This window comes from Alexandromys fortis, unplaced genomic scaffold, assembly GCF_014885135.2.
Source record: "Alexandromys fortis isolate MF-2015 unplaced genomic scaffold, M_Fortis_MF-2015_v1.1 scaffold_2_26212498_36691700, whole genome shotgun sequence".
Lineage (NCBI taxonomy): Eukaryota > Metazoa > Chordata > Mammalia > Rodentia > Cricetidae > Alexandromys > Alexandromys fortis.
In genome coordinates this window covers 2,474,082-2,490,567 of record NW_026067931.1, presented here as the reverse complement: position 1 = coordinate 2,490,567, position 16,486 = coordinate 2,474,082, and the positions used below count along the sequence as shown (strand labels likewise).

The window sequence follows — 16,486 nt, the reverse complement described above, 5'->3', positions numbered from 1 at the left end:
TGAAATATAATATTTATTAAAAACTTCATTTCAAGTAGCTTTATACTTAGAGTTCCTAAAGCACTGTGTGGCGATGCCATCAGTAGGACTGTGTACTTTACACAGGTCGGAGTATTCCAAATGGCTGAGAATTTTTACTCTGTCATTAATATTGATTCTATTTTACTTCTGATCTTATTTTTTATTTCAAATAAAAATTTCCATGTGTTGTGCAGTGCATGTGCATACTCATGACCTTTTGACCACCATGAAGTGCCTTTATGTTTATATTAACTTAGAGGGTAGTTTTTAAATCTGAAAGAGATCTGCAATTTTTATGTAAAATATATTGAAATCCATATTATGTAGCTTTTAAAGTACAACTCTAATTTAAAAACTTGATTTATTATTTTGACTTAAAAAAAATCTCTCTGGCTCCTCTAGTGTACTTTCGTAGAAAATAAATTCTTCTTAGTAACAGGAGACCAAATCTACTTTATCACCTCCTTAGAGTGTTCACTCAGCTCCCTGTTGGTGGGAACAGAAATAATGAAATGAAGCAGGCTCATTGATGGAGTGATTGTATGCAAAGAATCTTAAACAATCACGAAAAGCCTTTTTCTTCCAAATAGTAAGCAACTTAACACGATGAAGAAATTGTCCTGTGAACCAACTGAAAATTGTTCTCAAATAGATTTCAAAAACAGACAGTCCAAATACAGAAGTAAAAACAAAATGAATTCAAAAGCTATATCAGGGAAATACAAGTAATAATAATGAAAAATAAATAACTAAACAGCGTGTTATCATTTTATTCTGTTCTTTTTTATATTTTTTTGAGATTTTAAAAGCATTGGAGAAAAAGAAAGCTTGAAAATTCTCATAATGCAAGTTTCAGAACCACATAAAGCTGTCTGTCTAATAAGATACTGTCACAATTTTATTTATGCAAGCAATTTTTAAAAATAAAATAAGAAAATAGCCATAGCTCAACAATTTTGTTGGCACTGTGTAGCCATCTCATCTGGAGAGCTTTTTATGTATTTGCTTTTCCTTTTGTATTTTGGAACATGATAAATCATTTTTTAATTAAACAGATGACTTTTCCTACCACATTTTAAAATGTTTCCTCTTAGGAAAGAACCACAGACTACAGAGGAGAACATGAGGGAATGGGATGCTCAAGAAAGGGGAAGCACAGAGGGAGAGAAAGGAAAGAGATATCTTGATTGAGGGAGCCATGAAAGGGCTAATGAGAAACACGGCACTGGGGAAAGGATGACCCTAGCTAAGACTCTAAATAACAGTAGTGAGGATATTTAAATTGGCCTTCCCCTATAATTAGATGGATGAATACCTTATTTCTCATCATAGAACCTTCATCCAGCAACTGATGATAGTAAATACAGAGATCTACAGCGAAGCACTGGGCAATGCTACCTGAGACTAGTCCAAGAGAGGAAGGACTAATAATATGACCATGATGGTGATACCCACAGAAACAGCTGACCTGAGCTAGTGAGAGCCCACTGATTCTGGATTGATAGCGAGGGAACTTGCATAGGACCAAACTAGCCCCAGTGAATGTGGAGGAGAGTTGTGAGGGCTGGGCATTCTGTGGGGCCACTGGCAGTCGTACCAGGATTTATTGCTAGTGCTTGAACTGGCATCTAGAAGTACATTCTCTTTGATGGGTGCCTTGTTTAGTCTAGATATAGAGGGGAGGGTTTTAGTCTTTCCTCAAAGTGAAGTGTCACACTTTTTGACTCCGCATGGGAAACCTTACCCTTTCTGAGGAATGAATGGAGGGAGGACTGGGGAAAGGGTAGGATGGGAGAAAGGGAGCGAGTAGGAATGGAGATAACTATGCAAAATGAGAAAAGATTGTATTAAAACAATTCTAAAAAAAGAGAACCATAGACTATCTGGAATTTACTTTCTTATGGTATGAAATAATTCACCTTTTTTCCTTCTACTAGCTTATTGTCTTATTATAATTATTAGTGTTAAAAATTAAAATAAATTAATATGAAATCCATTGCCTTTGTTGATAAATATGGGAATGGGAAATTTGTGTTTAAAAATAGCATATAGATCAACTTAAATTTTTAACTTTTAAGGTTGAGTTCATTCCAGGCTTATAAAAAGTCACAAAATTGGTAGGGGAATGTTTGTGTGATTACACCTCATTTTTGCAAGTGTTATATCTTACATAATTATCATTAATTCATAAATTACAGAAAATTAGCTGCTTAAAATTTATGAATTAAACACAAATATTATGTTGAAATTTCCTCACTCTTATTTGATATTTCAGAACTCTATGCACAACCCTGAAGTTGGTTCAGGTATTATTTCTTGGCCCCAAGAAGCTTGTCACAGTGTCTATCTGACATCCAGGACCACAGCAGTGTTACAGAATTTTGATCTGATCTGATGAACTTCTCCCAATTTGAGTTATTTGATGTCATGTGTCTGGTCTGTGTTAAATATCTTTTGGCAGAATTATCACATGGTGAGTGCTGTGTCCTTTGTGTATCATTTTATGTGGATAAAGGTATCTTGAGGTATACATGTCATAAATAGTGATATTGACCTTTATAACTTTACTAGGAGTGTATATGCTGGCTTTTTCTATAGGAAAATTAGTGTATTTCTTTAAATTTAATATAAACATTGAGAGACATACTGTATTATAATGAAAATATTTACAAAAGTTATTTCATTTGATTTTATATCCCTCAGTAGAATTTTCCCACAATAATTATTACTGTAGTGTTTTATAATGATTTTTGATTTTTTTTTATTAAACAGAATTTATTCACTAGAGTTCCACTGCAATACATTTCAGTCTCTCTTTTTTTTTTCTGGTTTAATAAGGAATTGTTTATTTTGAGAAAAAGATCCCAAACATCAGGCTGTTCACAAAAATAAAACATGGTATTAACATTAGAAAACAAATATTAATACTATTATACTATTTTCCTGTAAGATTCATTAGACATGCCAACTCTCATTCACAAAAATACGTGGTTACATTCATATTGAACAGCCCCACTCAAGTGAGGGAAAATACACACCTCTAATACAAAGTTGCTCTCGGGGATTACAAGTAAATGAGATGTCTCTACAGTTAGGGAAGCAACCACTGAAATCATATGAATGGGAAGAACTGTACTCCCTGCATAACAAGAGATTATTTTGGAGACAGTTGATGAAAACCATACATCTTTTTTATTGTTAAGTCAAAGAGGTATCAAAATTAAAAGCAAAACTTATAAGGTAAGACATAACAAAACTATTAAGGAGCATCATCAAAACAAGTGAGAATGGAAGTAGGCACAAGGCAAACATGCATCAATGAACACAGGATAAGGAGAGGGCGAACAGTGAGAATGTGCTGAAGACCCTAGGGGAGAGGACCTGGTGGTACTTCCATCTCTCACAAGCGCCTAGGTAAAAGAATAGCGGGATAAGATTTCTAAACTCTGCTATGTGCTTAAAGTCATCCTCCCCATTGGTGCTGTCTCTGTCATCCTCTCCTTCCTCAGCTTCTTTTTCATCGTCCTTGATCACCTTTAGCTGGTCATCCCCTCGATCCTCCTTGTCGTCGTCATCCAGCAGGTCGCCCTCCTCAGCAGAGTCATCTGCGCCTGCCCCAGACTCTCCATCTTGACGTTCGTCTGGCCTTTTATCACAGAGGCCCTGCTCTGCTCCTCCTCAGACTTCTCAGTAGAGATGAGAAAGACAGCTCTGCTTGTTTGCTTTGTTCTCTTTCAATTTTTTTCCAGGCTTTCCAGCAGAGAATCCACTTTTTGTTTTATCTGAGTCAGCTCCTTCTTAATGGCCTGAAGGCCATCACCTTTCAACTTTCTAGATTTGGAAGAAGAGCCCCATTGTCCACTCTTCGAATTGAATCCACTTTTGTCCCTTCGAGAGGTGTTTCCAGAAACACATTGGGGCAAGAGGAAGAGGAGGAGGAGGGGGAGGGGGGAACGAGGATGAAGAGGGGGGGAGGGAGAGGGGGAGGGGAAGGAAAAGGAGGAGGAGGTGGGGGCGGAGGAGGAGAAGAGGAGAAGGAGGGGGAGGAGGAGGAAGGGAAGGGAAGGAAAAGGAGGAGGAGGAGAGGAGGAGGAGGGAGAACGCGTGCTGGGTAACTGTACATCCTGTCATAATAATCCCATTGAAAGTCATAGTCCAAATCAAATGAGGAACTGAGCAGAGGGGACGGAGAAGGGTGTTCTGGTACTGACCCGTACATCTCGGCTGCAGATCGTTACACACCTGCTTTTCCTCGCTTTACTTTTGGCTCTGTAGCTAGATTAATATCTAAAACCTGGCCAGCAATCATTCTGCCATCCTCTCCAGCTACAGCTGCCCGAGCATTTCTTTCATTGACATATTGGACGAAGGCAAAGCCCTTATGCACAAAGCAACCCACAATTTTGCCATACTTTGAAAAGATTGCCTCCACATCAGACTCCTTGATGACACGAATATTGAGATTCCCAATGAATACAAGGGAAATCATGGATCGAGGATCTGTCTTGTTGGTAACATTGCTAGCCATCTCCTTTGTTGATAAGGTTTCCCACAAAGCTGAACTGTAGCTGAAAATCAAAAAAATCTCATGGGAGGAAGGAGAAGGAAGAGACCTTTGCTCCTACTGCGGGTCCCTGCCTAGACGCCAAAGCTCCAGCAGGCGAGCAGCGCACGACCTTTCGTTCTGTCTCTCCACAGTTCAGACTCTTTCTATATTTTTCTTGTTTAATTCACACCTCTCCCACCATAGACTTGCAGATATTTTGTTGTTTTGTTGGAGTTGCAAAATATATAGTTTTTATTTACTTATTTGTTCAAATTGTTGTTTTTGTTAATGGGCATTGAATTCTATTAGCGTATACCTCCATTTAGAAATTTTTCATCCTTTCCTGTACGTATGCCTAGCTTCTTATTCAATAAATATTCCAGAACAGTCTTCCATGTTCTCTGACCCAGAAATATAATTTATCACCTCGTGTGTTAAAGAACAATTCTTAGAAACAAAGTTCTATGTTAGAGGTTGTTATTTTAACCATCAGAAGTTTACTTCTTGATTCTGTGAGAGGGCAATAATAGGAAACATAAATATGTAAAGAAAATTTAAGCATATATTTCTATAGCTATACGGAGTTCACACTTAACTCAATAACATTATTATGAGCATATTTTAGCCTTTCTTCTCTAATTTTTTTCTCAAATAAAGGAAATCTGGCATTTATTCTGTATAATAACCAGATTCCTTCTAAATCTATAAAATGTTTAATCGGTTTCATATTAATATGCACAGAAAGAAACATAAGTGCGAGTTGTTCATAATCTGGTGAAATATTATCCTACCAAACCAGCTCTTTCACAGAATATGTGTGAATTACTTCTGGGTCTGTCCTTCATCAGGGGTGTTCTACTGTTACAGAGAATATAGAATCCATCTACCAATATGCTCTAAAATATGTTAGAATTTTTGCATTGCTTGTGACTGTTCAATAAAATGGTATAAAGAGAAGTAGTGAGATTGACAGTAATTGTACTTTTACTACATAGCTTCATGTGTTTAAGAACTCTTATTTATACCATTTTATAGCAAATCTCAAGTATGAGATAGAAATCAGCATGAAAACTTAAAGCTTGTTGCTAACATTTATAGAACTTCTGGAATTCTTCATTTTATCATGATATTAAGAGTGAAGAATAAAATAATATTACAAGTAGTTTAAAGCTTTGATAGAGTAAAAATTCAAATTGTAAGGAGCACTTACGCTATGATTTCTTTGAATCTCAGCAACAAAAATTGGAATATTTTGTGTAGTACTTTCTTCTTGGTATGGATTCATCATTAATATGTTTTCCTTTAAGTATGTTTGAAATTTGGTTAGTTTTTACAAGTAGAAGGATAATTACTTGGTAAAATAAAAAGCAGGTTGCAAAAACAGTAATAAATCTTAAGAAAATCTATTTATGACGTCAACACATGATTCTAATCCTAAGGTTGGTGTTGATTCCAAAAGTAAACGTTCACTTAAGTCATATTCTTGGTGTTAATATTGAACATACAAAGCCTAGTTACACACTCAATATTTAATTAAAATGCAAAGTGTTTCTTCCATCTGCATGCAGTAGAATGAATGGATTAAAGTAATACATGCTTACATCTGTTCGTCAAATAGTAGTAGAGACATTTTTAAAACCAACGTCAGGTATTATGTAATAGTTTAATATGAACTCAGTGTGGTTTATCTATTAATTAAAAAATATATTTAGATTTCCATTTTATCTTGTATTTTAAGACACAGAACTTCATCCCATGTAATTTTTTTCTCTGTATTTTGATTTAATACCTCTGAATATTGGACTATAAAACATGTCTGAATTATAGTTTTGTTTGTTACTTTATCTTATTTTGATTATACAAACATTTTTAAAGGTGATAAAACATTTCAAAAGATTTAAAAATGATGTTTAAATGGTCCATGTGCACCATGTATGTGCCTGGTGTCTGGGGAGGTCAGAGGGAATTAGGGTGTTCTGAGACTGGTGTTATTGAATATATTGAGTCACCACATGATTGCTAAGGAGTGAATGTGTGTCCACACTCCAGCCACATTCACACTTTTTAATAACAGCCTTTTGGGCTGCTCTAGCATCATATAACATTTGGTGAAGTTGCAAAGGGTCTGGAAGATAATCAAGGGCAAGATATTTTGCTTTCCACATTTGGACTTTGTTCACTTGTAATAGTGATACCCTGTTCACACTTATTGAAAGAAATTATTTAAATCCTTGTATTTTTGAAATATATACAACTTGTTACCCCAGATCTTATTGTGATTTTCAGTACTATTTGTATAGTAGCATCAGTTCTAATTCCTGAGTTTTACCCCAATCATTCTGCTTTAACACCTCAAAGGCATTTTCTAGTGCTATAGGACAATGGTTTTACCCTGTGAAGATTTTTGTTTCTTGTACCTGTTTAATAAAATGCTGATTGGACAGTAGCCAGGCAGGGCAATCAGGCAGGAAGTATAGGAGAGGTGAGAACAGGAGAATTCTGGCAAAAGAAATAATTCAGTCTTCAGTCATCACACAGACACAGAGGAAACCAGATACAGAGCAAGCAAGAACAGACTGCCTCACCGAAAATGGTACCAAGTCACTTGGCTAACACAGAAAAGAATTAAGGGCTAATATAAGTTGTAAGAGTTAATAAGAAGTCTCAGCTAATAGGCCAATCAGTTTATAATTAATATAGAACTCTGTATGTTTCTTTGGGACTGAATGACTGCGGGCACTTGGCAGAACAAAAATCTTAATGAACAAAATGGCATTCCAATGTGGTGCTGACCAAATCTACTCACGAGGGGTGCACCCACACACTGAGACAATGGGGATGTCCTATCGGGAACTCACCAAGGCCAGCTGGCCTGGGTCTGAAAAAGCCTGGGTTAAAACCGGTCTTGCTGAACATAGCGGACAATGAGGACTACTGAGACCTCAAGAACAGTGGCAATAGGTTTTTGATCCTACTGCACCTATTGGTTTAGTGGGAGCCTAGGCAGTTTGGATGCTCACCTTACTAGACCTGGATGGAGGTGGGTGGTCCTCGGACTTCCCACAGGGCAGGGAACCCTGATTGCTCTTTGGACTGACGAGGGAGGGGGACTTGGTTGGGGGAGGGGGAGGGAAAGGGGAGGCGGCTGGGGGGGAAGAGACAGAAATCTTTAATAAATAAATAAATAAATAAATAAAATGAATAAAAATAAAGTGTTATGACAGGAAAAAAAAAAAGCCTGAGAGAGCCTAGGAAGTTATTCTAGATAGAAAAGAATAGAGTTAAGCATGGCTAACTTAAAATTTGAAATCAAGGCATTTAATATATATATAAAGTATGTTATTTTGGAGAAGAAATTTTGCATCTATTTCCATAGGAAATGAGAGGCTCTGAATTTATCCTGGGATAAAAAAAATCAGGTTTTATCAAGGAAGACCCCCTAAAGAATCTCCAATAGGAGCAGATGGTCCAGATGATCCAATATTTCAGAGAAACTCTGTTGGAGTTTCCTCTGAATTCTACATCATGAATAGTTTCAAGGCTGCTGGCTGAGATGATCATGCTTCACAGAATACTCCAGTCAGGACTTGACCATAATTCAGAATTTTCTTTAGGTCCCCATAAAATTATCAGCAACCCCAATGAGCAGAAAGTAGCCTGAAAAATTAAGCCTGCATTCCCCCCAAATGGATTATGGATATTTACCTTTCTTTGGAATGTTGGTTACAAGTTGTATGAATAATAGTCAGGAAGAATGTTAAACAAGTGAGATTCTGTTCAGAGTTCTTGGATTTGAAAAAAAAAAAAAGGCAGGGGAAATAAGTACTGTGGGACAATGGTTTTACCCTGTAAAGATTTGTTTCTTGTACTTGTTTAATAAAATGCTGATTGATTAGTAGCCAGGCAAAAAGTATAGGCAGGGACAGAACAGGAGAATTCTGAAAAGAGGAAAGATTCAATCTGTAATTGCCTCCCATACACAAAGGAAGCAGAATATGACTGCCTCACTGAAAAAGGTACCAAGCCACGTGGCTAACACAGACAACAATTAAGGGTTAATAGAAGTTATGAGTTAACAAGAAGCCTGTGCTAATAGGCTAATCAGTTTATAATTAATTTATACTTCTGTGTGTTTCTTTGGGACTGAACGACTATGGGACCTGGTGAGACAGAAATCTGTCAACATTCTAGGCTTTGGGATTTTTTAATTTCCCCTATTTCATTTTAAGATGTAGTCAAGTTATGATAGTAAACTATTTTGGAATATTGTTAATTTAGCCTTATTCCCCAATCAGATGCTGCTTCTTTCTAGTCATCTAGATTAACTTTTATTTTTCTTTATGTTTATAAACCAAAGATTCCAGTAAGACGCAATATTAGAGGAATCTGTGCTCAGCTACATCAAAGGCTTTACACCTAAAGCTGGATATAATAGTGTCACCTAAAAATAAAATACATCTTTCAAGAGCTCAATAACTTAGCCTTACCAAATAATTTCTTGCATTTCTCAGAAGTCATCTATGAATGGTAGGTACTCTTAATGGGTACATATTTCTATATGTACAAAATTTGTTTAGTAATTAAAGCAGATTCTTGTGTGATGAACATATTTTAGATGCTCAGTGCATGAGGAAGTATATTTTAAATTAAAGACAAAACAATTAATTTTAAGAAATCTTATTTGACTCCACCTTTGGACTGTTAAAAAATACATTTTTATTTTATAAAATTTGATTGCTATTAATATTGACATAGTGACAGTAAATTTGTTATTAATAAATCACCATGTATATCACTGCGAACCATTGATTTGGATGGAACTCATAGAGATTTCATTCTTTGTCCCCAGAAACCATTTCTTGTGGAAAGTATCCCACTATAAAATAATGCCACGTTGGAGGTATGATTGCATAACCAAGAATGCTATATGCACTTGTAGAGATCATGAGTTTGGTTCCTATCACTGCATCGCCCAGCTAAGAACCACATGGAGTTTTTTACTCTCTGCTGAACTCTGCAGACACCTGCACTACACATGCACTGACTAACCACACACAGTCACACACAAAGGCACATAATTCAAAAGGAAATCAAAATAAAAGAAGGAACCAAATAGTGCAGTGGGAATGTTTCCAGAAAAATCTATTTAAATTTGATCGTGCAATGGGATTATGATTTAGCTAAATAAGAAAGATATTTAAACGTCTGAATTGTGTCACTTTTCATAACACATGAACTGTTTCACATGCGAGGGAACATCCTGCTACTTTCTAGAAATTTTACCTGCCCATCCTGAGAAAGCCTAGGAAACACTTTCATTATGTTTTGTAGTGATTGGAGCGGCAGGGCTGCATCCCCAGCACCTGGCCACCCGCATGGCTAGGTTATGACCCGAAATAATTACACAGAAACTGTATTCTTTTAAACACTTGCTGGCCCGTTATCTGTAGCCTCTTATTGGCTAGCTCTTACATATTAATCCAACCCATTTCTAGTAATCTGTGTAGCCCACGAGCTGGCTTACCAGAGAAGATCTTAACCTGCGTCTGTCTGGAGTGGGAGAATCATGGCGACTCCTAGACTAAGCTTCTTTCTCCCAGCATTCTCTTTTGTTTACTCCACCCACCTATGTTCTAACCAATAAAATGGGCCAAGGCAGTTTCTTTATTATAATTAACCAATGTCCTTCCTCCATCAATGTTTTTGCCTTCAGTAATTAATGTATAAATAGTTTGAATCCATTTTTTGATTTTAAAGAGGTTATATGAAAAGAATATAATGAAATTTAAGGTTTAGTGTACTGGATCATTAGATGTCAATATTTAGAAAGTAAGAATAAAATATACATTGCAATTGTATATAATACATGTATTAAAATATATATTGAAATGGTATTACTTCTGTTATGTCTAAGATTAGAACATGCTTATTAAATTTTTACTTGTTGGTTTAGTGGTTTTAAGATTACTTTGTCTGATTTGAGAGTATCTATTCATTTCTAATTAATATAAAATTTATTTCTAGTTTGCAGCCAAATAATACTGGATTCCATTTTATGGTATTTTATTAATAAAATAAATTCAAATGTGTATGGTATAAAATAAGAAATTTTATGGGCAATATAATCATAATAGAAAATAGAATGCATAATGCATCTAATATAATAACATCATGATAGGAAACCTTATTACCAAAACTAGATTTCAGGGTGAAGCGACCAACTGTAGCTCAACTCTCTTCAATGTTTAACTTTATCTTCTATGGTACTAATGGTCAAATTCAGAGTTTTGTGTTGTTAGTTACTTATTGTGTTTTCTGTGCATTATCTTCAATTTCTCCACAATATATTAAGGATACATCAGACATTACTTTTTTACAACAAAACATTCCAAACGTACATTGAGAAACATATATGGATGTTTCATGTTCTCATTCTAATTTTCTGAGCTGGAAAGAATTAGTTGAACAAACACTATGTTCCAATAGCCATATATCTTCTTTAAGATCATCTTAGGAAAATGGCAATGTAAAGAAACATAATACAGCATTTTAAAACCAGCACACAAACAAAACATTGATAAATGGTATGAGATAAAAATTGAAAATGAAAAAAAGGAGAAGAATCTATATGGGGATTCTGGGAAGGTTCTGAAAGGATTATTAATACAAGCAAAAGAAGAAAGGAAGGAAAATGGGAAGTGAAAACAGTATAGTGGGATAAAGGAAAGAACTGGGATGAGTATGTCCTGTGCATCTGTTCAACTATGTTCATAGCAGAATTATAATAGTGAGAGGCTGGAAACAACCTAGATGCTCCTCAACAGAAGAGTTGATAAAGAAAATATGGTATGTTTACACAATGGAGTACGATTCAGTGGTACAAAACAATGAAATCATGAAATTTATAGGCAAATGTATAGGAATAGAAAAAGAATCATCCTGAGTGAGCAACTCAGACACAGAAAGACAAACATGATATGTTTTCACACAAAAGTGGATACTATATGTAAAGCAAAGGATAACTGGGCTACAATCCACAGCCCCAGAGAAACTAGATAACAAGAAGGACCCTAAGAGGGACGCATGGATTGCCATGAGAAAGGGAAACAATTGAAATCTTTTTGTGGGCTAGGGATAGGGTGTAGGAGGAAGGTTATGGAAATGAGAACATGAGGTATCGAGGTGGCCCAGTAGGGGGAGGGGTGGAAATGGGGAACAATGAAAGAGATTATCTTGATTGAGCAAGCCACTATGGAGTTAGACAGCAACCTGGTTCTAGGGAATTTCCCAGGAATCCACAAGGATGACGCTAACTATTGACTGTCCTTTTGAGTGATCTAAGTAGAAGATGCCTGGGATAGCTTGTTTGAAAGGCATCTCTGATATGTCTGTTGGAAATCATTTTTTTTAATTTTTTTTCTAAAAAAAGAAAACAAGTTATTTTTTTTCATTTTACATACCAATCCCAGTTCCCGTTCCCTCCCTTCCTCCCATTCCTTCCACATTACCCCCCCCCCAACATCCCCTATCCACTCCACAGAGATGGTAAGGCACATTGCGGCACATTGCTTTGGGGAAGGTCCAAAGCTCTCCCTACTATATATAGGCTGAGTAAGGTATCCATCTAAAGAGAATGGGTTCTCAAAAAGCCAAAACAAACAGTAGGGATGAATTCTGGTGCCACTGCTAGTAGCCCCACAGTTTGCCCCAGACAACCAACTGTCACCCACATTCAGAACATCTGTTCTGGTCCCATGCTTGTTCCTTCCCTGTTTCTCTAGAGTTGGTGAGCTCCCTTTAGCTCAGGTAAACTGTTTCAGTGGATATACCCATCATGGTTTTGGACCTTTTTGCTTATATTCACACTCCTCCCACTCTTCAACTGGCCTATTGGAACTCAGTCCAGTTCTCTGCTGTGGGCCTCTGCCTCTACAGGACTCTCTGACTACAGGACAAGGCCAGTTCTGGCACTCTCTCCTCTATTGCTTAGGCTCTTAGGTGGGATCATCCTTGTGGATTCCTGGGAATTTCTCTAGTGTCAAGTTTCTTGCTAGCCCTATAATGGCTCCCTCGATTAAAATATCTCTTTCATTGCTCTCATCTCTGTCCTTCTTCCATCTTGGCCATTTCTTCCCCTCATGTTCTCCTCCCCTCTCCCTTGCTTTTCTTCCCCTTCTGTCCTCCCTTCTACCCCACCCCCATGTTCCCAATTTTGTCAGGCAATCTTGTCTATTTCCCCTTTCCGGGTGAATTTGAATAAGTCATTCTTAGGGCTCACCTTGTTACTTAGCTTCTCTAGGGTAATGGACTACAGGTTCATTATCTTATGCTTTAGTCCTAGTATCCACTTATGAGTGAGTACATACCATGTTCATATTTCTGGGTCTGGATTACCTCACTCAGGATGTTGTTGTTTTTCTAGTTCCATCCATTTCCATGTAAATTTCAAGATATAATTGTTTTCAGTGGCTGAGTAGAACTCCATTGTGTAAATGTGCCACATTTTCTTTATCTATTCTATGATTGAGGGACATCAAAGTTGTTTCCTGGAAGTCATTGTTTTTTAATTTTTATTGATACTGTGGATTTTACTGATTAGGTGGAAGCCCTGCCTTTCTCTCCCCAGACACTGCTCCTCTTAGAAAGCCCCTCCCCTCAGAAAGCCCCCCCACCAAGTGTTGCCTGGGACCATACCTATAGGCTGTTTAAAACCCAGCCCATAGATCTTCCACTATGCCCTACTGTTCTGTCCCATGCCTTTCCAAGGACCACCCAGTCATGGTATGTTCTAAATTGCCTGTTTATTAAACCTGGATTTGTGAATTTGATCTGATTTGGCTTATTACATAGGTGGCAGAGGAATCTAGCAACCGGGCAATACTTACCATGTGGTACAATGGCTCACCTGCCACTAGGAATACAGAGGCTCTAGTTTGATGCCCAGACGGGCAGCAGAACCTGCTTTCTCTCATGTTGTAGCCAGTGAGAGTTAAGAATAGATCACCTCCTGGGAGTGGAGGGCATCTTTCCAGCATCCATTCTGTTACCTGGAGGACAAAGCAGGGAGGTGCAAGCTTTGTTGCTTTCAAGCCCTCAGGGCTGTCTCACCTGCTTCCCTGACCACAGAGTCAGCTCTAGTGTGCTGCCCAGGTGAAGTGCACACCTGTGGTGAGGGGTGGGGCCATCTTTCCTGAAGGCAGGACAAGTGCTCCCATGAGGGGTAAGGACAACTTGCCTGCTGAAGTATGTCGTGAATGACAGGGCCAGATAATCCATTGTCAGTGAAAGACAGAGCTGGCTCAGCAGAGCCTGGATCCTATAGTTCCCTGGCTAATACAGGCCATAGATACCATAGACCACAGCTGCGGCAGGACCATGGACAGAGACATGGTTTTGGGCAGCAACTCTGCCTGGAAGCTACCATGGCCCTGGTGGCAGCATGGCCACTAAGAACAACATGACCTCTCAGGGATCCAGCATGGAACATTCAAAGGGTGCCTGTATTGATGTCTGTGGCTCCTCACCCTGCTGGATACTATATAGGGGCCTGTGGTCTGGGCATCCACCTGGGGCCATGTTGTGGTACAAAGGCCATTCTGCCCATGGGGGACATGCCAGTCTTGATGCTCTGCATAGCTTCCTTGGGCCATGATGACATGGTGGCCTGGAATGCTGCCAAGGACCATGTCTGGATCCATGGCCCATGCCGGTCAATGAGGGCTGACTGAGAAGCCAAGGACAATGGCACTGGGTTTTGATCCTACTGCATGTACTAGCTTTGTGGGAGCCTAGTCTGTTTGGATGCTCACTCTCCTAGACCTGGATGGAAGGGGGAGGACCTTAAACTTTCCACAGGGCAGGGAACCCTGACTGCTCTTTGGACTGGAGAGGGGGGGGGGGGGGGGGGAGGAGGTGTGAAATGGGAGACAGGGAGGAGGCAGAATTTTTTAATAAAAAAATAAATAATAAAAAATAAAAAGGATACTGTGGAGCATCTCCTCTTTTCTTTTTCAGTGGTAGTAATAGAGCTGGTATAAAACAGGTGATAATAATTGCTGGTTATAACCGTGCTGACAAATATAGACTTCTCTGCAATGATGGGAGAAGCCACTGTAAGCCCCAGGTGACGTCATGGATCAGAGCCACCTATATCTTTCAGACCTCTTTCCCCAGCTTTGGACTGTCACAGTCAAGAGATTACATTCTCATATTTATCTCAAACCATTATTATTGTGGGTCCCTGTGACGCCAGTTTAATCTATGCTTATTGCAGCAGCATGAAGTAAAAAATCTGTAATGGAATAATTTCCTAATAAGAGACTCTGCTTAACTTTCACAGTAGGAATGCAGCTTGCAGTTTCTGTCTGCGTTTTATTATCATGTTAAATGGTCACTTAATAGCATTAAATGATTTATTTGGTTATGCCTTTGCATGGCACTGACTCAACCTTTAGGAAAGAACCAGGATAACTACATCAGTGGTGCCAGCGTATACATGGAATATGTATTTTATGGCCAAATTCTAGTGATTTAGTGTGTGCCCCCAAATGTTGGCCTCAACCACCTGTTTCACAATGATGCTTTTCTTGAATGGCACTTCCTAGCGGCTTCTTCTGAATGCAAAACACTCAGGTTGCCTCAGGCTTTCTAGAAACATATTCTATTATTTCATCTAAATAATTCCAGTTTGGTTTTATTTTTGCCACACTGCAAAATGCTACAAGGCAATAGAAACATGCTTGGGGTGAAAAGAAATACACCTGAAGTAAGTGGAAGCCATGTAGAATACAAGAAGGGCCAACAGAACTGGGACAGTAATTCTGTGTCTTTATGTTTAGAGAATTCTTATGTTTGAATTCCATGAAAACTGGGGTAGTGGAAAGAAGATATTACTAAAAATGAATCTATTACTAGGTAACTCACTTAGTGTAAGCTTGGAAGCACAGCTTTATATTTAGATAACTATTTAAGGAAGAGAAATATTTATCATTTTTGGAAATTCTTAAGTTCCCATATTGGTGTTTACATTTATCCTTTCTTTGTCAGTGAATACCGAAATGAAATTTCAGCAAACACATGGAAGATTTGAATCTCACACCTATGCGAGGCTATGCAACACTCATATAAAATGCATATAGGGGACCAATTGTCAGGGAAGAAACCAGAGATGTTGATGGCTTTGCTTTCTGTGAGGAGCATATGGGTAACCCACCTGGGAAGGTGTAGTATGCACTTAATTGAAATGAAGGCAGAGTCACCCAGCAGAGACCACATTCTCAGAAAGCCACGGCTGCATTCACTTACTGTATTACTTCTGATTTTTCAACTGTGCAAATATTGCATATGAATGCATCTTTTACATTTAAGTCTGTACAGAATTCCATAAAGTCTCACAAAGGTCGTTCAAAATACTAAGGTAGACTTAGTGTATGAAGAAATTGAACTATACCTAAAACCAGAAACAGTGTTAAGAAAGTAGAATGTTTTAACGTCTAGTTTCTTGAGTTCTTTATATATTTTGGAGATCAGACCTTTGTCTGTTGCGGGGGTGGTGAAGATCTTCTCCCAGTCAGTGGGTTGCCTTTTTGTCTTAGTGACAGTGTCCTTTGCTTTGCAGAAGCTTCTCAGTTTCAGTAGGTCCCATTTATTCAATGTTGCCCTTAATGTCTGTGCTGCTGGGGTTATACATAGGAAGCGATCGCCTGTGCCCATCTGTTGTAGGGTACTTCCCACTTTCTCTTCTATCAGGTTCAGTGTGTTCAGACTGATATTGAGGTCTTTGATCCATTTGGACTTGAGTTTTGTGCATGGTGATAGATATGGGTCTATTTTCATTCTTCTACAGGTTGACATCCAGTTGTGCCAGCACCATTTGTTGAAGATGCTTTCTTTCTTCCATTGTATACTTTTAGCTCCTTT

At 38.1% G+C, this 16,486-nt stretch overlaps 1 pseudogene; it reads right to left on the bottom strand.

The window, feature by feature from the left end:
- Positions 1-3,336: 3,336 nt before the first annotated feature.
- On the bottom strand, positions 3,337-4,549 carry LOC126503664 (heterogeneous nuclear ribonucleoprotein C-like; annotated as a pseudogene).
- Between the last annotated feature and the right edge of the window lie 11,937 nt (positions 4,550-16,486).